The sequence below is a fragment of the Theropithecus gelada genome, chromosome 2 (assembly GCF_003255815.1).
Source record: "Theropithecus gelada isolate Dixy chromosome 2, Tgel_1.0, whole genome shotgun sequence".
In the NCBI taxonomy this organism is placed as follows: Eukaryota; Metazoa; Chordata; class Mammalia; order Primates; family Cercopithecidae; genus Theropithecus; species Theropithecus gelada.
In genome coordinates this window covers 140,375,123-140,402,546 of record NC_037669.1, presented here as the reverse complement: position 1 = coordinate 140,402,546, position 27,424 = coordinate 140,375,123, and the positions used below count along the sequence as shown (strand labels likewise).

The 27,424-nt window shown below is 37.1% G+C and overlaps 1 pseudogene; it reads left to right on the top strand.

Annotated features, from left to right (window-relative positions):
* The first annotated feature begins 2,016 nt into the window (after positions 1 to 2,016).
* On the top strand, positions 2,017 to 25,734 carry LOC112619387 (annotated as a pseudogene).
* The last annotated feature ends 1,690 nt before the right edge of the window (positions 25,735 to 27,424 follow it).

The window sequence follows — 27,424 nt, the reverse complement described above, 5'->3', positions numbered from 1 at the left end:
TTTTATTCACACAATTTAATCCGCTTCTTTCCCCATTTCCTGTTTAATTTAGATTCTTTTCCAATTTCTTCTCAGTATGGAGTTCTTTTCTGGAAGAGCCTTTGATTGACTAGTGTTGAGGGACAGTAGGCCCCAGCCTGTTCCACCCCCTTCAGGTCACACTGAAGATAGTTTATACTCAGCATAAGGCTGTGCAAACCCCAGCCAGTTTCAACTGTTTTCTCAGATTTGTAACCACAATTTCAGGTGAATATTTGTTGATTAATTCTTATTCTGTCAAATACTTCATCGCTTTCCTCTGCTTCCACCTGCACATAGGGAAGCTTATACCACAGAGGCTTTGTAGTTGTTGATAAATTATTCCCAACATAGATACTTGGAAGCTGGTTTGTTGTTATATTTTTGCCTCACATTTTTCTTCTTATTATGTTGTCCATAGGTTTTTGGTTTTGTTATATTCGTTTCTTTGTGAGTTCTTGTGAGGAGATTTGGGGATTTTCAAAAGTTGAGAACCTGTAGTAGAAGATTTTAACTCATTTTTTTTCAGTAACTGATAGAAAAACACAAAAATTAAGTAAAAAAAAAGTTTCAATAACACAATAAAATTGACTTAATTTACACAAATTGAACCCATACCAAATAATGTCATAATACACATTCTTTTAAAGTACATATGAAACTTTTTTTTTAAGTTCTTGGCCACAAAGCAATTATCCTCAAATTTAAAAAGATAGAAATACAGAGGTTAATAACAACTTCAGACTTAGGTTGGGAGTTACAGCATTGGTTCTCAGGCCGTCACACTCAGGCTGAATTACACTATCGGCTTTCCTGGTTCTCCAGCTTGAAGATGACAGATAGTGGAACTACTACACCTCTCCAATCACATGCGCCAATTTCCACAATATGTTTCTTGTTTTATACATACATATATCTGCTTCTACATTCAGTCATGCACCGATAGCAACGTTTTGGTCAATGAAAGACTGCACATATTGATGGTGGTGCCAAAGGATTGTAATATTGTATTTTTATTGTACAGTTTCTAGGTTAAGATATTGATGTAGTTCGGCTCTGTGTCCCCACCAAAATCTCATATTAAAGGAGGGTCCTGGAGGGAAGTGATTGTATCATGGGAGCAGACTTCAGGCTTCCCCCATGCTGTTCTTGTGATAGAGTTCCCATGAGATCTGGTTGTTTGAAAGTGTGTAGCACCTTCCCTTCACTTGCTCTATCTCCTGCTCCACCATGTGAAGATGTGCCGGCTTCCCCTTCCACCATGATTGCAAGTTTTAAAATATTCTGTTTGGGCCAGGCGCGGTGACTCACGACTGTAATCCCAGGACTTTTAGAGGCCTGGGCGGGTTTATCACCTGAGGTCAGGAGTTCGAGACCAGCCTGACCAACATGGTGAAACCCAATCTCTATTAAAAGTACAAAAATTAGCCAGGCATGGTGGTGTGCACCTGTAATCTCAGCTACTTGAAAGGCTAAGGCAGGAGAATTGCTTGAACCCTTGAGGCGGGGGTTGCAGTGAGCAGAGATCGTGCCATTGTACTCCAGCCTGGGTGACAGTCAGACTCCCATCTCAAAAACACAAAACAAAAGATAATAACAACAAAAAAATTATGTTTGTTCTTCCTTACTCTAAGGTTTGTTATTTGAGACATACACTGGGTTTCCTGCACTGTCACATGGCCTTTTTAAAAACACAGTATTCAACTCTTAGTAACTGCGCATTAAATGTTTACTAACTGCCTAGCAACATAATAAGGCTGTTGGATTGGACAGAACTTGCAGAAAATAAGTGCTGATTGTTTCTCAGAGCTCTCCTTTGTTGTTCTGCTAAGTATATTTATTTAGGCCCATGAAATGAAAAACTCAACAGTGGAATTTGTACTCAGGAAGTTATGTAACACTTTATGGCAGGACTTAAAACAATGAAAATTCAGCCACTGAATGTTTCAAACATGTATTTGCTGTGTTGCCAAAGTAGAAAAAGCAGAAGGGAACATCATGGGAAGAAAGACTATTTTGTTTCTGATTGCAAGGGTCCTTGGGGCGTATTATGTTTATACTCCTCTCCCAGATGATATTGAGGAACCCTGTTGGCTGGTGTGGATAGCTGCACATGTGAAAACGGTAACAAATTTGGTAAGTTCAGAATTTCACTGTCTCTGTGAATATTTAAGTTTAATCAGGAGAAAATAATTATCAGCTATATTATTTTTAAAACTTCCTGCTGTCTTGGAAATTTTGCTCTTAAAGTTTGCTTGACGATTTTCAAACCTTAAAAAATAAAAAAACTTTATTCTTTAACACAGATCCCTAATAGAATAAGTATGAAGGAAGTATTCAAGTAATTTTAATTTTAAATATTAGAAAACAAAATATGCTGGCTGAGAAAAACAATCTTACTGTGATTTTCATGGCATGAATACTGACAGAATGAAGTATTTATGAAGTATAAACTTCAGAAAAGGTAGAATTGAGAGGCACTGTGATTAGTTATAGAAAATTCTACACAACAATCTTGGATTCGGACATGAAAATGTATTCTTATTGAAATATTCTGTCGAAAGGTCAACTGGTAAAAGGCCAAGGGAAATGGAACACACAGCATGATTCTCAGCTGAAGGAGAGTGAGCCACTGAGGTGACAGGGCAGTTTCCTGGCTGGCTGCCCTCAGTGTCCACACTGGCCCTCGGAAACCTGTGGTTCTTTTCTAGTGAGGCTAACTACTTGGATATGAAGCCATTCATGATTTCCTTGAAACTTCTCTGTAGCAAACTGCCTTCTTGTAGCAAAAGAAAAAGATAATTAAAGGACACTTAGCCTGGATATTTACACCTGGCTCACACTCTGTTTCCTTGCATATATTTTTTAGGTGTTTCAACATTCTCTACTGGCATTTATTGCAGCCCTGAATAAGTGTGATACATGCCTTATTCTCAGGGTTTTTGTTTTCCTTCGTTTTTTCTATTTTCTATTTTATTTTTTTTTTAGAGATAGAGTCTTGCTCTATCACCCAGCCTGGAGTGCAGTGGTCCAATCTCAGCTCATTGCAACCTCTGTCTCCTGGGTTCAAGTGATTCTCCTGCCTCAGCCTCCCAAGTAGCTGGAATTACAGGCTTGCACCACCATACCTAGCGCTTTTTTGTATTTTTGGTAGAGACGGGGTTTTGCCATGTTGGCCATGCTGGTTTTGAACCCCTGACCTCAGGTGATCCGCCAACCTCGACCTCCCAAATTGCTGGGATTACAGGTGTGAGCCACAGTGCCTGGCCCTCTTTGTGGTTTTTGTTTGTTTGTTTGTTTTAAAGACACGTTCTTGATCTCTCTGTTGCCCAGAATGGAGTGCAGTGGTGATCATAGCTTACCGCAGCCCGGAACTCTTGGGCTCAAGTGATCCTCCCACTACTTGGCCTCCCGAGCAGTTAGGGCAACAGGCACACACCACCATGCTTAGCTATTTTTTTTTTTTTTTAACATTTTTTGTGAAGATGGGGTCTTCTTTTGTTGCCCAGGCTGGTTTTAAACTCCTGGCCTCAAGTAATCCCCAAACCTTTGCCTCCAATGCCCTGCTACTACAGGCATCAGCCGCTACATTCAGCCTCACATTTTCATTTCCTATTAGTTACTTCATTTTCTAGTCATTTTATTAGCATATAGAGTTGGTCCTCTGTATATATGGGTTTTGCATACCACATATATTATATTTTTCATCCTCAAGTTTAATTTTTAAAAATCTGTGTGTAAGTAGACTCACTCAGTTCAAACTTGTTAAACGGTCCAGTGTATGTTGTTACTGGACTTGGGTCAGTTTCACTGGAATATAGCTTTAAGCCTTATTTTTAAAAAGTTATTCTGGAATTATTTATAAAAATATTTATTTTGGGTCACTGTTTTGCTCTATTTTATTATTTGTATTTATTTTGTGTATGTGTACATATATATATTTGTATACTAAAATATGTCATTTCTCTTTGAAAGTTCCTAGTCTCTTTTTACATTTCACTTCCTTGTGTTTGTTTTTTTGTATCTATCATATATATTACCTTGAGTTTCTTTACCTCGGTTTGATTTCTGAAGTTATGTGTCTTTTTTGCCTTATTGCTTTTCCGAGTTCTACCAGTACTAGTACTAGTACTAATTTTTAGTCACTCCTTCCTTCCTTTTGACTAGCAGTCATTTGCCAATATCTGCCTATTATTTGAATATGTGTTTTTGCTTTTTAATATTTCTTCTATGTTATTTTTAAAAATAATTGTGAAATAACGTGTTATATATTTTATCTTTGTAGTAACTTTTTTCTAGCTTGTTTTCTTCATGTGTCAGAACCTGTTATTACTTTTCATATAATACATAGTAACTTGCATGAATGTTATGTATACAACTTTTGTATTATTCATACTTTAATAAAATAAGATGAGTTTTCTTGGGCGAACTATTACAAAAATTTCCTGGGACATAGAGGTAGTCAAGATTTTTTTCCTTTACTTTTTGTGCCTAAAGGGCTCCTATTGCTACTCTCTCTCTCTCTCTATATATATATATTTATACATATATTTATATGTAAATTTATAAATATTAAAAAATGTATACACAATTTTTATATATCAAATTACACCTATATATTGCTATACTTATATATATGACTAACATATCTGTCAATTAGATTGATAAATATTGATATAGCTATAAAACCCTCTTTCTTTTTTTTTTTTTTTTTTTTTTTTTTTTTGAGACGGAGTCTTGCTCTGTCGCCCAGGCTGGAGTGCAGTGGCCGGATCTCAGCTCACTGCAAGCTCCGCCTCCCGGGTTTACGCCATTCTCCTGCCTCAGCCTCCCGAGTAGCTGGGACTACAGGCGCCCGCCACCTCGCCCGGCTAGCTTTTTGTATTTTTTAGTAGAGACGGGGTTTCACCGTGTTAGCCAGGATGGTCTCGATCTCCTGACCTCGTGATCCGCCCGTCTCGGCCTCCCAAAGTGCTGGGATTACAGGCTTGAGCCACCGCGCCCGGCCAAAAACCCTCTTTCGTATTTTCATCTGTTTTCCTCTCTGGTCCTCCTGAATCCCCCAGTCTATTACTGGCAATTGTTAGCAAAGTATATAGCCACTCCTTCCCGAAGTTATCTTCCACTATAGACTTGGTTTGTCTTGAGATCAGTTACCTCTGGACCCTAGAGGTTTTTGTTTGTTTGTTTGTTTGTTTGTTTTTGCCGCTTATCTTAGTAATCAAGCCTTGTTATGTTTCAGTCCTGCTGGCAAGAGTCTTTAAACTTGGCAAGGTGCTTTCATCTTTGGTGCCAATACTTAACATCTTTTTCAAAGATCTGCCACCTTCAGAGCCCTCCACTCTCCCTTTTTGTCTTTCATTCTGCTCTATCACAGTTGTTTGCTGTGCAGTTCAGTTGCTTTGGTTCAACACTGCAAGTAATTTATAGTTCATGGGTTTTCTTTGATTCTTCGTTTCTTTGAAGAAATAGAGTTTATCACCATGATTATTGATTATTTGTTTGCTTTCATGTTCTGTATGGTTTCCTGCAGAAGAAAAGCATAGATTTGAAGGAACTTAAAGCCCTGACTCCTTTAAAAAAAGAAAAGAAAAGAAAAGAAAAACATGTATTCGCCAAAGTACATCAGATTACCACAGAATCTGGCATGTTTTCAAAACCTCTATAAAATCATCACCTTTTCATGAAGTACCTTATTTTTTCCCCTTTTCCTCCAACCCTTCCAAAAAGAAAAAAAAAACCCAACAACTTGCTTGAATTTATTGCCATCTGGTCCTACCTTGTGGTTACCAATCAATTTGAGCATAATATATTAAAATGGTAATTCAAACTTTTAATAATTCAATGGTGAAGATAAATGGAAGTGACTGAGTTGAATCAAGTCTCAACTAGTCTGTGATGCAGCATTATCTTCTAGAGTAGCAATTTCAATTATATTTAGCCACAGTGCCAATTCTGATAGATTGCTCAGCATGACCTTGAAAGGACTCTGAGGTTGCAATTTAGGCTTAGTAAGAAATAATACTGCAATCAAGTAACACTGTCAGACCTATCCCAGACTAGGGATTATTAGCGTTTGTGAAAAGAGTTTTCTATCGTTACACCAGATTGTAAGGGTTTTAAGCTTTTAGGTTTGAGGTCATTTTCAAAAAAAAAAAAAAAATAGTTTTATCTTCTGTTTTCATTCTATTTGCCATTGATTCTCACAGCCCTGCTTACTTCTTTTTCCTGGTATGGCCTACCCAAAGATACACTGGCTGGCCTCCAAAGCATGAACTTCAAAGCCCAGTGATAATTTGAGTTTCCAAATTGTTGAATAACCACACTGGGTAAACAAAGCTCTAACTTGGTGTAGCCAGAGGCCTGGACCCTGTTTAACTTTGAATCATTAGAAATTCAATTTTATTATTTTTTCTTGGGTAATAGACCTTTCTACGATGGATTAAGATTCACCAATAAACAATTTTGTATGTACACTGAGGGATATAAATTTCAGAGTTAGTCAGAATTTTATTCTATATCATTTAATGTTTCAAATTTATATCAAAAATTGCTTTTAGGTTATAGTGTCAGTAAAAAGAGAGCAAGATGATCAGTATAAAGATATGTCCATTAAGCCACTGCTCCAATTCATCATATTCCACTAAAGAGAAGACAGCTGAATAAAGTATAAAACTCCTGTCATTCAATTCAGATTTCAGACACCAGGCAATATGTTTTGAATGCTGATGAATCCTCAGTCTTTTGTTATATATTTACTACACTTACTAATAGAATCTAAAAACTTGTGAGATTACAGAATGCCCTTGCAAAATATTATGCTTAGTATTTTCTCCCATATGTTACAATTAGTACTTTCACAGCTAAATTCCTATTTTTAGTTTGTATTGCATATACCTTTCTGTATTATTTTAATAAAATATTTAGTTGAAACATAACAAACTTTCTTTACAGATGAAATAGCTGAGGCCAGTGATTTATGTTTTGAAAAACAGGCTTGTATTTCTGTACTTAACTGATTTAAATCCAGGGAGGACCAACTAAGTCAGCATAAATTACTTTTGTGGGAAAAAGTGTCAAACAATGCCCTCCCTGCTTACTGGTGCCCAGCAGCTGTCCCAAAGGGACGTTAGGAGTTAGACCCACAAAAAGCACACAGTTTCGAGAAAGGACTGCTGTGATGTCACAATTGTAGCCAGAAGAATAGAACTTCATGCAGGTGAGGGTGAAACACAAATGCTTAGTCAGTGTCTGACAGGCTTTGGAGGCTGATTACTCCAGCAATAATGACCCAGATGTAGCATGATTGGGCAGGGAAATGGGGTTAGCCACAGGAAACAGCAATCCTGCTAGATTCTGGGCTGGGCCCAGGGTGACCTCGATTTTAGGTTTCTGCATAGACTCTCACATCCATGAAAGTTCAACAAATACTGAGGGATTGGTGACCACTGTGTCTCTGGTCATCTTCTCTCTTCTTCGGGCCTTTCATAATGTTGGTCACTAAGGAGCAGCATATTGGCTGCTCAGGAGTGACCACTAGTCTACATGCCAGCACTTACTGCCTCTGGGGACCTACATGAACAGTGTCTTAATCACTTTTACCTCAGTAGACTCATCTAAAAACTAGAAAGATATTACTGCTTACCAGATTTTACTGAGAGCCAAATGGGTGCATGGATGGAAAGCAAGTATCTGGCAAGGATTAAAAACTCAATAAATAGAGTAGTTATGTGTATCTTTCTGCATAAAATTGCTAGTATTATCAGTGGATATTTGTGATTTTAGTTCCTGATGCAATCATACAAAAAGTTTTCCCAGCTAACATGTGCCAAAAAGATTAAAAAAAACATAGCAAATCATGCCCAAGTGACATTTGTGGAAAAATAACTGACAGTTTTATATAGATAAATATATGAGTTTCAATATAGATATACGTATGAACACAGATTTCTGTATGGATTAGGTATAGATTTAAATAAGACATATAACTCAATGTAAATATACATATAGTACATTATATAGGTTAATGTATACATTATGAAGTCATTATTATCTATATCTATCTATAATAGCTGTTAGTTGGTTAATTGTTGCCTTTTGTTTTGATTATAACTAACTTCTTAACTTCAGGAAAAACCTAGTAACAACTGAATATATGATTTTGGATAAAATTAATCTGAGACAGCATTAAATAACAGAATAATAATTATAAAAGACCTTTCAATAAATGAATTAGGAAATTAGACTATTGTATAGTTTAACTCAACGACTGTTGCAAAATCACTACTTTTAAAAACAGTGGTAGGCTTGGGAGCAAAATGGCCAAATAGGAACAGCTCCAGTCTCTAGCTCCCAGCACGAGCAACACAGAAGATGGGTGATTTCTGCATTTTCAACTGAGGTACCAGGTTCATCTCACTGAGGAGTGCCAGACAATCAGTGCTGGTCAGCTGGTACAGCTCGACCTGGAAAATCGGGTAACTCCCACCTGAATACTGTGCTTTACCAAGGGTCTTAGCAAACAGCACACCAAGACATTATATCCCACACCTGGCCGGGAGGGTCCTACGTCCACGGAGCCTCCCTCATTGCTAGCACAGCAGTCTGCGATCTAACTGCAAGGCAGCAGCAAGGCTGGGGAGGGGCACCTGCCATTGCTGAGGCTTAAGTAGCTAAACAAAGCTGCTGGGAAGCTCGAACTGGGTGGAGCTCACAGCAGCTCAAGGAGGCCTGCCTGTCTCTGCAGACTCCACCTCTGGGTGCAGGGCATTGCTAAACAAAAAGCAGCAGAAACCTCTTTAGATGCAAATGACTCTGTCTGACAGCTTTGAAGAGAGCAGTGTATCTCCCAACACAGAGGTTGAGATCTGAGAAGGGACAGACTGCCTGCTCAAGTGGGTCCCTGACCCCTGAGAAGCCTACCTGGAAGACATCCCCCACTAGGTGCAGACTGACATCCCACACCTCACACGGCGGGGTACACCCCTGAGACGAAGCTTCCACAGCAAGAATCAGACAGGAACACTCGCTGTTCAGCAATATTCTATCTTCTGCAGCCTCTGCTGCTGATACCCAGGCAAACAGGGTCTGGAGTGGACCTCAAGCAATCTCCAACAGACCTACACCTGAGGATCCTGACTCTTAGAAGGAAAACTAACAAACAGAAAGGACACCCACACCAAAACCCCATCAGTACATCACCATCATCAAAGACCAAAGGCAGATAAAACCACAAAGATAGGGAAAAAGCAGGGCAGAAAAGCTGGAAATTCAAAAAATAAGAGCACATCTCCCCCTCCAAAGGAACACAGCTCATCGTCAGCAATGGATCAAAGTTGGATGGAGAATGACTTTGACGAGTTGAGAGAAGAAGGCTTCAGTCCATCAAACTTCTCAGAGCTAAAGGAGGAATTACGTACCCAGTGCAAAGAAACTAAAAATCTTAAAAAAAAATGGAAGAATGGATAACTAGAATAATCAATGCAGAGAAGGCCATAAACGAACTGAACAGAGATAAAAACCATGACACGAGAAATACGTGACAAATGCACTAGCTTCAGTAACCGACTCAATCAACTGGAAGAAAGAGTATCAGCGATTGAGAATCAAATGAATGAAATGAAGTGAGAGGAGAAGTCTAAAGAAAAAAGAGGAAAAAGAAATAAACAAAGCCTTCAAGAAGTATGGGATTATGTGAAAAGACCAAATCTGCGTCTGATTGGGGTGCCTGAAAGTGAGGGGGAAAATGGAATCAAGTTGGAAAACACTCTTCAGGGTATCATCCAGGAGAACTTCCCCAACCTAGTAAGGCAAGCCAACATTCAAACACAGGAAATACAGAGAACACCACAAAGATACTCCTCAAGAAGAGCAACTCCAAGACACATAATTGCCAGATTCACCAAAGTGGAAATGAAGGGAAAAATGTTAAGGGAAGCCAGAGAGAAAGGTCGGGTTACCCACAAAGGGAAGCCCATCAGACTAACAGCAGATCTCTCAGCAGAAACTCTCCAAGCCAGAAGAGAGTGGGGGCCAATATTTAACATTCTCAAAGAAAAGACTTTTCAACCCAGAAGTTCATATCCAGCCAAACTAAGTTTCATCAGTGAAGGAGAAATAAAAATCTTTACAGACAAGCAAATGCTTAGAGATTTTGTCACCACCAGGCCTGCCCTACAAGAGATCCTGAAGGAAGCACTAAACGTGGAAGGAACAACCGGTATCAGCCATTGCAAAAACATGCCAAAATGTAAAGACCATCGATGCTAGGAAGAAACTGCATCAACTAATGAGCAAAATAACCCGCTAATATCACAATGACAAGATCAAGTTCACACATAACAACATTAACCTTAAATGTAAATGGACTAAATGGTCCATTTAAAAGACACAGACTGGCAAATTGGATAAAGAGTCAAGACCCATCAGTTTGCTGTATTCAGGAAACCCATCTCACATGCAGAGACACACATAGGCTCAAAATAAAGGGATGGAGGAAGATCTACCAAGCAAATGGAGAACAAAAGAAAGCAGGGGTTGTAATCCTAGTCTCTGATAAAACAGACTTTAACCATCAAAGATCAAAAGAGACAAAGAAGGTCATTACATAATGGTAAAGGGATCAATTCAACAGGAAGAGATAACTATCCTAAATATATATGCACCCAATACAGGAGCACCCACAGTTATAAAGCAAGTCCTTAGAGACTTACAAAGAGATATAGACTCCCATACAATAATAATGGGAGACTTCAACACCCCACTGTCAACATTAGACAGATCAATGAGACAGAAAGTTAACAAGGATATTCAGGAATTGAACTCAATTCTGCACGAAGCAGACCTAATAGACATCCACAGAACTCTCCACCCCAAATCAACAGAATATACATTCTTCTCAGCATCATATCACACTTATTTGAAAATTGACCACATAATTGGAAGTAAAGCACTCCTCAGCAAATGTACAAGAACAGAAATTATAACGAACTGTCTCTCAGACCACAGTGCAATCAAACTAGAACTCCGGACTAAGAAACTCAATCAAAACCACTCAACTATATGGAAACTGAACAACCTGCTCATGAATGCCTACTGGGTACATAACGAAATGAAGGCAGAAATAAAGATGTTCTTTGAAACCAATGAGAACAAAGATACAACATACCAGAATCTCTGGGACACATTTAAAGTAGTGTGTAGAGGGAAATTTATAGCACTAAATGCCCACAAGAGAAAGCTGGAAAGATCAAAAATTGACACTCTAACATCACAATTAAAAGAATTAGAGAACCAAGAGCAAACACATTCAAAAGCTAGCAGAAGGCAAGAAATAACTAAGATCAGAGCAGAACTGAAGGAGACAGAGACACAAAAAACCCTCCAAAAAAAATCAATGAATCCAGGAGCTGGTTTTTTGAAAAGATCAACAAAATTGATAGACAGCTAGCAAGACTAATAAAGAAGAAAAGAGAGAAGAATCAAATAGACACAATAAAAAGTGATAAAGGGGATATCACCACCGACCCCACAGAAATACAAACTACCATCAGAGAATACTATAAACACCTCTACGCAAATCAACTGGAAAATCTAGAATAACTGGATAATTTCCTGGACACTTACACTCTCCCAAGACTAAACCAGGAAGAAGGTGAATCCCTGAATAGACCAATAGCAGGCTCTGAAATTGAGGCAATAATTAATAGCCTACCAACCAAAAACAGTCCAGGACCAGACGGATTCACAGCCGAATTCTACCACAGGTACAAGGAGGAGCTGGTACCATTCCTTCTGAAACTATTCCAATCAATAGAAAAAGAGGGAATCCTCCCTAACTCATTTTATGAGGCCAACATCAGCTTATCCACCATGATCAAGTGGGCTTCATCCCTGTGATGCAAGGCTGGTTCAACATACGCAAATCAATAAACGTAATCCAGCATATAAACAGAACCAAAGACAAAAACCACATGATTATCTCAATAGATGCAGAAAAGGCCTTTGACAAAATTCAATAGCCCTTCATGCTAAAAACTCTCAATAAATCTGGTATTGATGGAATGTATCTCAAAATAATAAGAGCTATTTATGACAAACCCACAGCCAATATCATACTGAATGGGCAAAAACTGGAAGCATTCCCTTTGAAAACTGGCACAACACAGGGATGCCTTCTCTCAACACTCCTATTCAACATAGTGCTGGAAGTTCTGGCTAGGGCAATCAGGCAAGAGAAAGAAATCAAGGATATTCAGTTAGGAAAAGAAGAAGTCAAATTGTCCCTGTTTGCAGATGACATGTTTGTATATTTCGAAAACTCCATCATCTCAGCCCAAAATCTCCTTAAGCTGATCAGCAATTTCAGGAAAGTCTCAGGATACAAAATCAGTGTGTAAAAATCACAAGCATTCTTATACACCAGTAACAGACAAACAGAGAGCCAAATCAGGAATGAACTCCCATTCACAATTGCTTCAAAGAGAATAAAATACCTAGGAATCCGCCTTACAAGGGATGTAAAGGACCTCTTCAAGGAGAACTACAAACCACTGCTCAGTGAAACAAAAGAGGACATAAAGAAATGGAAGAACATACCATGCTCATGGATAGGAATATTCAATATCATGAAAATGGCCATACTTCCCAAGGTAATTTATAGATTCAATGCCATCCCCATCAAGCTACCAATGAGTTTCTTCACAGAATTGGAAAAATCGCTATAAAGTTCATATGGAACCAAAAAAGAGCCCGCATTGCCAAGACAATCCTAAGTCAAAAGAATAAAGCTGAAGGCATCATGCTACCAGACTTCAAACTATACTACAAGGCTACAGTAACCAAAACAGCATGGTACTGGTACCAAAACCGAGATATAGACCAATGGAACAGAACAGAGTCTTCAGAAATAATACCACACACCTACAGCCATCTGATCTTTGACAAGCCTGACAAAAACAAGAAATGGGGAAAGGATTCCCTATTTAATAAATGGTGCTGGGAAAATTGGCTAGCCATAAGTAGAAAGCTGAAACTGGATCCTTTCCTTACTCCTTATATGAAAATTAATTCAAGATGGATTAGAGACTTCAATGTTAGACCTAATACCATAAAAATCCTAGAAGAAAACCTAGGTAATACCATTCAGGACATAGGCATGGGCAAGGACTGCATGTCTAAAACACCAAAAGCAATGGCAACAAAAGCAAAAATTGACAAATGGGATCTAATTAAACTAAAGAGCTTCTGCACAGCAAAAGAAACTGCCATCAGTGTGAACAGGCAACCTACAGAATGGAGAAATTTTTTGCAATCTGCTCATCTGACAAAGGACTAATATCCAGAACCTACAAAGAACTCAAACAAATTTACAAGAAAAAAACAAACAACCCCATCAAAAAGTGGGCAAAGGATATGAACAGACATTTCTCAAAAGAAGACATGCATACAGCCAACAGACACATGAAAAAATGCTCATCATCACTGACCATCAGAGAAATGCAAATCAAAACCACATTGAGATACCATCTCACACCAGTTAGAATGGCAATCATTAAAAAGTCAGGAAACAACAGGTGCTGGAGAGGATGTGGAGAAATAGGAACACTTTTACACTGTTGGTGAGATTGTAAACTAGTTCAACCATTGTGGAAAACAGTATGGTGATTCCTCAAGGATCTAGAACTAGAAATACCATATGACCCAGCCATCCCATTACTGGGTATATACCCAAAGGATTATAAATCATGCTGCTATTACGACACATGCACACGTATGTTTATTGCGGCACTATTCACAATAGCAAAGAGTTGGAATCAACCCAAATGTCCATCAGTGACAGACTGGGTTAGGAAAATGTGGCACATATACACCTTGGAATACTATGCAGCCATAAAATGGATGAGTTTGTGTCCTTTGTAGTGACATGGATGCAGCTGGAAACCATCATTCTCAGCAAACTATCGCAAGAACAGAAAACCAAACACCGCATGTTCTCACTCATAGGTGGGAATTGAACAATGAGATCACTTGGACTCGGGAAGGGGAACATCACACACCCGGGTCTATTATGGGGAGCAGGGAGGATGGAGGGATATCATTGGGAGTTATACCTGATGTAAATGATGAGTTGATGGGTGCTGACGAGTTGATTGGTGCAGCACACCAACATGGCACAAGTATACATATGTAACAAACCTGCACGGAACTTATAGTATAGCAATTTAAAAAAAGAAAATAAATAAATAAAAATAAATAAAAACAAACAAAAAACCAGTGGTTTACACGATTTAATAATATTTAATCATACATGTTAACATTATATATATATAAAAAATTTATTTTGTTGTTGGCTCATTAGGGCATATTAAGCTGCTTGTTAATACTCCTGTAAAGAAAGAATGGACAATTGTGTTCTGAATACAGCACCCCACAATGTCATCGTAGTAGAGCTTCCCAGGATAATTTCAACCATATAGCCCAAGAAAGTTAGCTCTCAAATAAAATGGTTTTTGTAAACACCTATGAAATAATGTCCTTCATTCAGGATTTTGATCAAGTTGCTCTGGCCTTTCTCACTGAATCTAAAAATTTTAAATACATTTTTCAGATTAAGATCAAATAGAGCATTCATGAGAAACTTTCTCCATGATGGTCAGTTAGAATTGATCCCACTCCTCTTCCTACCTTAGCCCCCTATTCAAGGTCTTTCCTCATTCTGCCTTGTATTAAATCTTATTTACGAGTACAGTTGAGCTTATTCATAGAGTCTATGAAGACTGGACTCTGTAAAACAGGCATCTTTAATCAATTGCACTTTTTAGCACTGTGCTTTGCACAGAGTGGACATTCAGTACATTTGGTTTTCATAACATATTCACCTGCATTGAAGACCCACTCTCTGCCAGAAGAAACTTACACTTCAGGGACTCCTCTGAGGATGACCAAAAGAGAATCTTTGCAGAGACGTCAATGCTACCAACTCCTCTGGGTTCTCATAGGGAACTCAGGGGGATTAGGGTTCCCAGTGCTCTTGAGCATTCCCAGGGACTCTCATCAGTGAACAAACCAATAAACACGCAGGAAAAAGTATTGTCAATGTATCTGTTCATTTAAAACCTCCAGAAGAATTCTGGCATCTAATCTTTCTTAAATGAGACTGTTACCTGCTGTTTCTGCCAGGGGAGGTTTGGTGGGACTTTGGAATTCAGAGTGTTTAGGTTCATCAGAACCCATACAAATGGTTCTAATCCAGTACTCAGAATGTTATTTAGATATGAATGTCAGACCAAATTTCAACTTTCGACTAAGACATCCAGGAGGACCATGAATTCGGTTGGTATTGCAGTTCCACGATACTTTGTTTCTATTTTCAGACAGAGATGTAAGATATAAGAGATTTCTTTCCGGGAAGGTATAGTAGTATTTGCTTTCCTGACTGTAATTTAAGACGAAAACTAAAATCCTGAGAATGTAATGCTTCTTTCTGTTACATTTCACATGCAGTCGCTGCTTGACTCATCATTACTTACATAATATTTTTTTTTTTGCAAGTCACTTAATGTCTGAAAACTCTCCCTTAATAGAAACTACAACAGTTGTTGAACTAAGTAACAGTTGCTACTGCATTTCATGCATTAACAGAATTTCATTTTTACATTGGCAATGAGGCTATTACTGTCTTTACATCTAACCAGATCAGATATCTAATTCTAACACATGTCTTAAATGTTCTTTTTTGAGACCTCCTTTTAGACCATATGCTTTATCAATCATGATTTTTTCAGAATACAGACACCACTATAAGGAGGTCAATAGGAATCAATTCAGAATAGAAGATTTGAGATACACAATCTTTAGAATGGGGGAGTGAGGAGCAGTCATCAATAATTCCAGCTGCCTGCATTACTGAAGTGGCAGTTCTCAGAAGGACAATCAGAAGCATTAAAAGCCACATATTTGTCAATGTCTGTATGAATACCCACAGTATTGCAAAATCAAAAAATAATGGCTTTTCCTTCTTTTCTGTCCTCTAAGTCTTATAAGAGTGCCTCTCTGTGGCATAACTTAATTATAATTACACTGGCAAGGAGTTCCAGGAACTGTATTTCCTGACTTCCTCTTCCGGAATAGGGTGGGGACAATTTAGTGTTGAAAATAGACAATGTTGTTATTTCTTTTGTACTTATTTAATTTTCATTAATAGGAAAGAGGTTCAGCTAGCTGTTTGATCACCCAGCCCTTTAATCCACGTTTCCAACTTAAGATAGGAAAGCAAGTCTTCCTTATCCTTGGAATCCCAACATTAGAGGTCCATCAGGATTTGGCTCATATTCACCTCTGGAGGTCCTTCTTCTTTATGGATCCCTGTACAGACATCTTTATTGTTTTACCAAACTACATGCATTTCTCTGATTACAATAGAAGTGTCCTTGTGGAGATTGCTTTGGCCTAGCATGAGATTTTCCCCTTTGGCCAAACTCTGCTCTCCCTTCAGTACTCATATCAGGGCTCACCGGCTATTTGAAAACTCCTCTTCACTTCTCATCCAGGCAGCTAGTTGAGCCACTGACCACTGACAAAGTTCTTTGTACATATTTATGAGATACGCGGTGATGTTGTTTTGTAATTGCTAACACATCTATTTTTCCTTCTTGAATCTGAGCTTCTTTAGAAAAGAGAAGTTGTCTTATTTATCTTTGTAACTCAAACTGTCTAGCATGGAATTTATCAAGTTGTAATTCCTCAGTAATTCCTTACTTTTTTTTAACCTAAGGCAACTCAGTGACAACACCACTAAACCTCCGGTATTTCCAACTGTGCCATTCAGATTCACCTGTGAGACTGAGACAGGACCATTGGGAATACCTATGCATAGTTCTGTGTTCATAAGCAACGCTGGCATTTGATATTTGTAAATTAGTATTTTTTTTCCTATGTCTCCTTTTAGGTTTTGTCGGCCGAACCCTTTGGAAATCAATCATTTCATGAACACTGCAATGTTCTTTATGAGCTTTCAAGAAGTCCCACCTACATCTGAAGAAAATGTCACTGTGATGGAGACAACTTTCAATAATATTCCTGTCCATGTATATGTGCCAACACTAAAGTCAGAGATACTAAGAAGGGGCTTAGTTTATATTCATGGTGGTGGTTGGTGTATGGGGGATGCTGGTATGTGCTCCATGTTAAAAATTTTAGTGTATCATATAACATACATTTTACTGAAATGTTGACTCCATCATATCAAGACATACGTGTCAGATAACAAAACACTTCAGTTGTCCAAAATTTATTTCTTTGGAGCTATGTAGATGTAAAAGAACTATTTTAAATCTCATTCTGAAAGAGGGCATAATAACTACCCGAAGCTGTAGCAAATCTCAGGTAAGAAGAGAACTTGTTTCACGAACTTAGACATTTATTATTAATTGCAAATTTGATAGAAAGTTGCAGTAAAAAACAACAAAGTAAGTTGAACAGTGGATTAAATATGAAGAAATAGAAATGGTAACTCTAGTCTTTTTGTAAGCTTAAATATTAAGGAAATGAGAAAGAAGGTGTTAGATTAAAAACACAGAGCTGGCACTTTGGGAGGCCGAGGCAGGCAGATCACCAGGTCAGGAGATTCAGACCATCCTGGCTAACATGGTGAAATACCCTCTCTACTAAAAAAATACAAAAAATTAGCCGGGTGTGGTGGTAGGTGCCTGTAGTCCCAGCTACTCAGGAGGCTGAGGCAGGAGAATGGGGTGAACCCAGGAGGCGGAGCTTGCAGTGAGCTGAGATCACGCCACTGCACTCCAGCCTGGGCAACAGAGCGAGACTCTGTCTCAAAAAAAAAAAAAAAGAAACAGAGTTGAATAGGGGTATTTTATTTTGATTTCATATTATATCATATATATTTTGTTTAATGCATTTATGTACTTATATAAACATGATATATTTTACATATAATTTTATTTGCTATAGAATCTAAAATTATTTTATTTGTCTACAAATATATTTTATATTATATGTTTTTATTATATATATTTTATAATTATGTATGGGAGGTCTAGGAACATGATTATAAGCTGAAGTTAAGATGGTGGTAAATTGAGGTACATTGGAGAAATGTGGGGAGTGCTAGCTAGAGGAAGGGATGGGGGTTTATCTGACCTAGAGAATATGGAAGCAAATTGGATTCAATGTGGATGGGAAGAATTGGCAACACACAGGAAGAGGGACATATCTTCATTTGTGACAGAAGGAAAGTAGATGTTGATGGGTATTGATGTAGATTGGGAATGTAAATTGGAGAAGTAAATGGGGTGATTCTATTATTTTCTCTAAATTCAGATAGTAAAGTCATCACTTAACAATGCAGTGATGTTTCTAACAGAAAACCTGAGTATGACATACCTGTTTCCACGAGTCTCTTCTGCCCAAAGACCTTCTTTGAAAACTTTTACATCAAAGTATCTGTGAAAAATGAAAATATGTTTACTAAGGTAAAGGAACTAAATAAGAATAAACTCAGAAAAAAAAACATTTGCCTAATACTATTTCAATGTTAAAGAAAAACATAAAAATATGTATTCCAATAAAAAATATGAGCATGACTTTTTATAGTAAAGGTTAAATAAAAACTTAAGACTTAGTGTGTATTTGACATGTCAAGATTACTCAGCACCTGATTTTGGAAAAGTTACAACATAATAATATCTACTCCTCTTTCCATGGCCCCCAAGAGATGGGTTTTGTAAGAACCTCATATCCTGTTACTTCTCCTTCACCACTGTATGATTTCTCCTGACACTTGTTACTACCAAATTCTATTTATCTTTTAACAATTTTCTTATCTGCATTTGCCCAAGCCCCATAGCAAACAAGTGTGACCCATCCCCAATTCATACACATACCAAAACAAAACAAAACAACAAAACAGAACAAAACACATTCTTTCTTGTCTGCCAAGAAAATATGAATACCTAATTCAAGTCTTAGCTCTTTCTACTTCCTATTTACTCTTCTGTATCTCTCTCTGGGAGTTTTTGTGAATTCTAATTTGATTTCCAAAGAGCACTTTCTGTACTCTATTAAAGAAACTATTATTTTGCATTACTGCTTTTGGTTTGTATGCCTTCCCTCCCTACCCCTGTCTCCAGTAGACTGTGACTTCCTTAAAGTTGGAGCTAATATAAATGTGTTTGTACTTTCAACACCTAACACCTGCTAAATGAAGGAGGCGGAGATTAATCTTGAGGAGAAAAAACTGGTTTAAACAATCCAGTGTAAAAATGTAGGAATGAATGAGAAAGCTGACAATGCACATGTAAAAGGAACACTGGGAAGAATTAATGTTCTATAATTACAATAAAATATTAGAAATATTTTTTCTAGAGTATATCAATGAGGAACAAGGTGTACTAGTAGGTAGGCTTTCTGTTGAAAAAAAACACTCATCAATTCATTTGGCTGCTTCTTTTTTAAAAAAAATTTCAGCTTTGTTTAATTATGACCTTCTGTCAAGACGAAGAACCGATAGACTTGATGCTGTTGTTGTATCAACCTAGTAAGAGCACCCTTGGTTTGTTTGGGTTTTGGCCAGATGCTTTTATATTGGAAAATGCTCTCAGTTTTTTGGTATTTCTTTGGTTATGCCAAGAAATTGAGAGAATGAGCATAGAGAAAGTGAGCTTGAGCATTATAGGAACAGACATGGGAAATAATAAATCAGATCAAACAGGAATCAGAAACAGGAAGCTTAGAAATAGTTAGAATACAATTAAACTATTGGATCTTATGGACAAATTACCTCTGCTGGATTTCCAGCCTAGTTTTCACTAGGAGAGTGAATAAGAATGAGGGTCTTGAAATCAGACAATCAGGTTCAAATTTGGGTTCTAAAATTAATTCTGCAACTTCGTACAAGTTGAATGTGATCTCTTTAGCTTAGTTTCCTCATCTTTAAACTGGGAATCATATAATATTTTATACATAATAGGGTTGTTTTGAAGATTAGATGATAAAGCAAAGTTACTACAAGGTTTGTCAGAGTAAAATCCTTCACCAGAAGCAATTAGCCACCAAATTGCACATGGGAACATAAGCAAAATCTATTCTCAAAAAGCATTCTAGATCAATAATTCCTGGAAAATGGACCCAATAAAAATGGGTAGAAAAATGAAGAACCATTTGAAAAAACACAGTAGTGACCATATGCCAACTGACCATTAGATTAAGGTAGAATCTAACAGCTCTGAAGATTTGCTTACCATTTATTGGTTACCACCAAAGTGTAATGATCACAGAAGAAAAACATTCTGGAAGAAATTTATCTAGGGAAATGTAATACCTGCTTGTGTGTTTGTTTTTTCCTTAAGCTTAATCCAAGTTTTGTATTAAAGAGTTTACTTGTGTAAATGACCTTTGTAAAAGTTTTCATATAGAGCATCATCATAAGGATGAAATCTGTTTTTGGATTTGTGATGACCCAAAGTATCAGGTTTGCTAAAGAAAAAGTTTACCTTTGATTTTAGGGTTACAGTGAGCAGAAAATCATATACCTTTTAATTAAAAATGGTTGATTTAAAAATTATTATTCTGCCCACAGCTATAGATAGCACCTAACTATCACTTTCCAAATCAATTTGAAGATGTATATAATGCACTAAGATGGTTGTTATGCCAAGATATTCTTGAAAAATATGGTATAGACCCTAAAAGAATTGGCATTTCCGGAGGCACTGCTGGTGGAAGTCCAGCTGCAGCGGTGACCCAACAGATATGATGCTCAGATTTGCTTTAGTTCTTAAATATCCTATGCTTAAACATATTTACTTCAGATAAAATTTTTAGAAAAAAATGTTAGCAGATTCATAGATATTATATACTTGCAGAAGAAATTATACTTTTCATATATTATTCACATCGTTTACATGACATTTAGTTAAAATTATACACCTATGAGTTGTCAATTTAAAGTATTCCATAATTATAACTAGCCTACTATATTATGGATAAAATTGTTTTAGGTACTTTTTCTTTGACGTAATAAACCAGGCAGTGATATCTTAGAAGCAATGTTTCTACAGGGAAAAATAATTACATAAACTTTGCAAATGAATGTCTGTAGTTTAATAACTGATTCTGCAATTGAACTACTGACTTTGATAGTAAATATCACATCTCAATTTACTGTGCAAAAAATATTGTTTTCGCTGATTTTATTATTTATTTTATATACTTTGGAAATGTGTAAATTTTGGTTATTGGTACATTCAAGATAACCTTTTTCTGATTTCTAGCCAAAGGAAAAATACAAATTTTGTGATTCATTCTAATATACTACAGAACAGATACATGCAACTTCCCCAAAATTGAATTATATATTGCCTACACATTGTTGCTCTGAGAGGCCTCCTAGTGCAGTACAATTAACCCATGAGGAGGCACAGATTATTGGAGCTGAAGCAATGTCCAGCAATGACCTTAGACAAGCCAACTAATCTCTTCAAGCATCAATTTATTTTTATTATATTACATAATAAGCCTTTCTTCTTATGGAGTTTAGACTTCTAAAATGATGAACCAGTTAATTCTGACCCATACTTATTAAAAATCTAGCTAAAGTATCTTGTAAAGGGCTAAAAAGATATAGAAAACTTCTAGGCCAAAAATTTTAAAAGACTAAAAAGAGAAAAATTCACAAAAAATAATTGTAGCACTCAACATCCTCTCTGCCCTAAAGACATATGGTAGTCAAAAGGAAACAATTAAACCAAGATGAGCTTTGGAAGCTTCTCAGGGTTATACATTCAAATCCTTGCAGATATGAGTACACTCATAAATCACTCCTCTCTTTAAGTGACGCCCTGTAGAAATATACTCTCAGAGTCAAAGTGAACCCGATGTAAAACAAAACTCACTTCCATTTAAAGCCTTGCTGCACATCATCCAGATGGCTGGAGGAACCTCAAGCTTTGAATTTAAATTAAATTAAGGTAGTGTGAGTGGTAATTACTACTGTGTGATTGACTGAAATACATAAAAGACATTGCTGGAGAAATACGATACCATCATAGTCTTTAAATTATTATTGCAAATACCTTGTGAAATTGAATGCCCAAAACACTGTAAAATATACTTGGGCAAACAAGTAAGCAAGAAACCATGAAGGAAAGCAAGTTGAATCAGCAGACAATAGAAATACTCTACAAAATTTAGATCTTAGAGCTATCAGCCACAGAACGTGAAACAATTGTTCTACTTTCTTCAGTGAAAATGAGGGTTACAAATTTCAGCAGAAAATTCGAGGTTTGTTAAAAAAAACAAATTCTGAAACAAAAAAATAAACTTATAAAAATTAAAACCTTAAAAATGGCATAAGTAATTTTACACAGCTGAAGAGATCATTTGTAAATTGATAGATGGGAAAGGTGAGTCATATCAACTCATGTAACCATGCAAAATGAAACTTGAAGAGCCAAAAAGGTAAATAACACAAAAAAGTAGATTAAAGATATAGTAGATACAGTCTGAAAATCCAATAGTGCTTTAAATGTTATACCAAGGCCGGGCACGGTGGCTCAAGCCTGTAATCCCAGCACGTTGGGAGGCCGAGACGGGCGGATCACGAGGTCAGAAGATCGAGACCATCCTGGCTAACACGGTGAAACCCCATCTCTACTAAAAAAAATGCAAAAAACTAGCCGGGCGAGGTGGTGGGCGCCTGTACTCCCAGCTACTCGGGAGGCTGAGGCAGGAGAATGGCGTAAACTCGGGAGGCGGAGCTTGCAGTGAGCTGAGATCCGGCCACTGCACTCCAGCCTGGGCCACAGAGCGAGACTCTGTCTCAAAAAAATAACAAAAAAATGTTATACCAAAAAGAGAGGTAAGAGAATGGGAGAAAAAGATACTTAGAAATGTAACAGTAGGCTTGCTGCGGTGGCTCACGCTTGTAATCTCAGCACTTTGGGACGCCAAGGCGGGTGGATCACCTGAGCTCAGGAGTTCAAGACCAGCCTGACCAACATGGTGAAACCGTGTCTCTACCAAAAATAAAAAAAATATATATAGCCGGGCATGGTGGTGGGCGCCTGTAATCTCAGCTACTCAGGAGACTGAGGCAGAAGAATCTCTTAAACTCGGGAGGCAGAGGTTGCAGTGAGCCAGATCGCGCCATTGCACTCCAACCTGGGTGACAAGAGCAAAACTCTATCTGAAAAAAAAAAAAATATATATATATATATATATGTATATATGCATATATATACACACGCATATATGCATATATCACAGGCGCGTGCCACTATGCCCAGCTAATTTTTGTATTTTTAGTAGAAACGGGGTTTCACCCTGTTGGCCAGGATGGTCTCCAGCTCTTGACCTCGTGATCCGCCTGCCTTGGCCTCCCAAAGTTCTGGGATTACAGGCGTGAGCCACCGTGCCCAGCCAATGTGCTTGATTTTCTATGCTTATTTTATTTAATAATAAAAGACAGCTTAATAAAACAGCTGCAGGTTCAAAGATTTAGTTACCTGTAAAGTTGATTTATTGGTAAAATATAAAATATTTTCGTTTTTTCTTATCTAAAATCAACCACCTATCAGCTACCTACTTAATTATTTACCACACCTCTATTAATGTAAACAGCATCTTTCATACTAGATATTGAGCTAAATGGAATGTGTGTGGCAATCTTACTTGAGCTATAACACTAAACTGATTATTTAAATTCAGAAATTATTTTTATATAAAAATATTCTAATGGACTTATAAATATTTTATTTTACTAAGTGGTTCTTATTATTAACTTTGTTTTAAATGTAATAAAATAAAATTTGCTGCTATTTGGTTTTGCTGCGGTATGTGCATATTTTATTTTTTATTTTTGGAAAGTTATATTTATATTCCCGGAAGAATGTCAGCATGCTGTGCTTTCTTCAGCGCTATACAGAAAATGCTGTTGTGAGTTTTCAGGAATAGGCTTCCAGTTTACCCATTAACCTTTGATCTGAGAAGCACCAGAATGCATAATGACTATTTACGACCTATACCAGTGGCTCCCAAATTTTAGCTTGCATCAGAATCACCTGAAGTCGTTCTTAAAACTCAAATTGCTGGTGTCTACTTCCCTAATTTAGTACCCCATTAACAGGAAACTTTTCGCACACCCTGAAAATATGTATGTTGATTTATAGATAATATTTGTCTTAACACTACTATAATTTGAATATTTAAAACATGAAAATTAAAATGAATTAGACGTTTACAGCAGGAATGAGAATCCTAATATGTTCTTGCTTAACTTTAATAAATATTTTTGTATTTATGGCTCCCAATCTCCCACATAACACTGAGATAGTTATTTTCTAATTAGGATACCACTGCCATATAGAAATGTAAAAAGATAATTATACAGATGATTGCAGCAGGAAGAGAAAGAACACACTTGAAATATTCCCATTTAAAAAACAAATCAATCTGATCCACATGTTTCACAGAGGGCCTATAGGACTTACTCAGAACTAATTTGTTCAGTGTTACAGCCAATTAGAATTCTTAGTTATTTGATCTTTTTTTTTTTTTCTTTTTGAGACGGAGTCTTGCTCTGTCACCCAGGCTGGAGTGCAGTGGCATGATCTTGGCTCACTGCAACCTCTGCCTCCTGGGTTCAAGCGATTCTCCTGCCTCAGCCTCCCCAGTAGCTGGGATTACAGATGTGAGTCACCATGCCTGACTAATTTTTCTATTTTTAGTAGAGATTGGGTTTCACCATGTTGGCCAAGGCTGGTATCGAACTCCTGACCTCAGGTGATCCACCCACCTTGACCTCCCAAAGTGCATAACCCACTGTGTCTGGCCTGAGATTTTGCTTTTTAATCACAGATTAGATGGTCTCTTTCCCCACCAATGAAAAAAATAGCACAAATCATTTTGCTTACGTTAATAGTATTATATTACAGATTCCTATAATATTGAAATTGGGAAAGTTCCTGAGATATATTTTTGTTGTTTCTGATTATCTTGTTGAGAATCTTAATTAATCTCACATCAATGTATTGTTTTTAAATAAAAATGTTTTCAAATGAAAATTATTTATTCAAGAAACTTATTTTTAATTGTTTTTCAGCTCATAGAATATCCAGATGTCAAGATTAAACTCAAGCTTCAGTCTTGAACATATCTTGCCCTTCAGACTCTTGACATGGATTTACTATCACATCGGGAAAACCTAGACTCTCTAGTTCCGTCCAAACCATTCATGGTCAGGTTCTGGAGTGAATACTTTACCACAGACAGATCACTTGAAAAATCATGTTCTTTAATCAACATGTACTGATGGAATCAAACCATCTGTTCAAATTTGTTAATTGGATTTCCTTGCTCACTGAGAAGTTTAAGAAAGGCCACTTTTGTTATATTCCAACTCATAAGTAGTTCTGAGCTGGCTAAAAAATATCCAGGGTTCCTAGATATGAGGGCAGCCCCTTTTTTGGCTGATGACAAGTTGCGTGGCCTATATCATCACCTGACCTATATCGTCACCTGTCAGTATGACATCTTAAGAGATGATGGACTCATGTACGTCACCCGACTGTGGAATGCTGGAGTTAAAGTGACCTATAACCACAGTGAGGATGGATTCCATGGAGCTCTTTCCTATAATGGGCTTACAATTGGGTATAGAATGAAGATCAGTATATGAGTTGGCTAAGTAAAAATCTATAGTAAAAAATGTAAGCAATGGTTTATTTAAAATGTATGAGGCTCAGAACAGGAAACAAATTAGTGAAAATCAAAGGGTTGATGTTTGAATTGATTTTTATCATCTGTGACCTTTCTAAGTTCCTCATGGCCATAGTGGGTTTTGGTTTTGTTTTTATTTTTTGACTGCTAGCAAATTCTTCTCCATTTCATTTATTATTATGTTATTTACTCACTTCTGTGAAGATCCTTTCATATTTTCTTCTGCTACTCATTTGTTAAATCTCTAGTTTACAGCTATAGTTTTTTGATTGCCTAATAGTATTACAGATGAGAAGAAAGTTTTAAACAAACACATCTGGTTTGTAAAATGCCAGAGTTTCAGTCAGCATGAATTTAGAAACTTGAAATACTTCCCTGTGAGAACCGGTATGAAATATGTGTCATCTCTTTTAAAAAGCATTTGCCTCAATATAATAGTGTTTGCCTATCACTGTAAAATTTATCTCTTAATACAGACCTCTTTCTGTACTAGGATACCAACATTAATGCAAATGATCTTTTAGTTATTTTAGGGAAAGGCAGCTCTAATTTTGTGAGACGTTAGGGAGATTGAGGTAGGCACAGAGCTAGCATAAGGCAGTAGCTCCACATGTGGCAGTGGCTTATGGTGGCAAGCGGAGCTTAGGACAAGGAAGAAATGATACAACCAAATTAAAAAACTTAAATCTCTGAAAGTTCTTGTGTCCATAGAGGCACCATATGGGGGAAAGACCACAAAGAATAAGCCTTAGTGATCATATGGTATGTAAGGATTGATCGTTTTGGAGGTGTACTAAGGAAGGCAGCAGAGGACCAGCACAGTTTCTTCATAGCAACTGGAAACCAAGCTTGCTTTATTTTCTTGCTCAGCTGTTGACAAGCAGGAAGCACTGGTGGGGACAGTGGGGGAAATCACACACTTCCAGTTTTGTTTGTTATATCAGAAAAAACAATAGCATTCCTGGAAGCCCCACTTTCTCTATATACATATACACATACATAGACATTTTTATATGTCATTTTACAGAATTATATCTCATGTGATCAGCCTTAGTTGTTAAGGTTGCCTGAGGAGTCATATTTTTTTAATCTGAGCACATCATTCTGAATAAAACTAATATTCAGTAATATCACGTGAGCAGTAGATAGGCAATAAGAAGTAGGCCACAAATTCTTTAGGGTAAGTGATTAAAATTAAGTGTGAATAATATATAGAAATATTTGGGGTCACATAATGCATAAGATGGATGTATAAATGAATTACACTTACAACTCCCAGTGGAGCATCACTGTAATATTTGTGTACTCAATTAGTTGAAGGAGGCATTTGTCTGTTTTTTTTTATTTGGATCTCTATGCCCTATTCCTTAACCTCCCTCAAGCCAGGTGCCTATAAATCAAAATAATCTACGTTCCCTTATGAGAACATAGTCTTCATTTGGAGTAGGAAGATACATTTAAATATAGACAGGAGTTATGATACAAAAAACCTTATTAAAGCAACATAAACAATAATGATGAAATGAATTGGTATTAGTTATACCATGTTTTCCCAAGACTACTGTCAAAACGAAGATGCAATAGAGTGAGGGAATGATAGCAACAGCAACAAAACATTCTTTAATTATTTACCTACAGATTCAGTTTCTGGTACAAATATCCATGTAGGTGC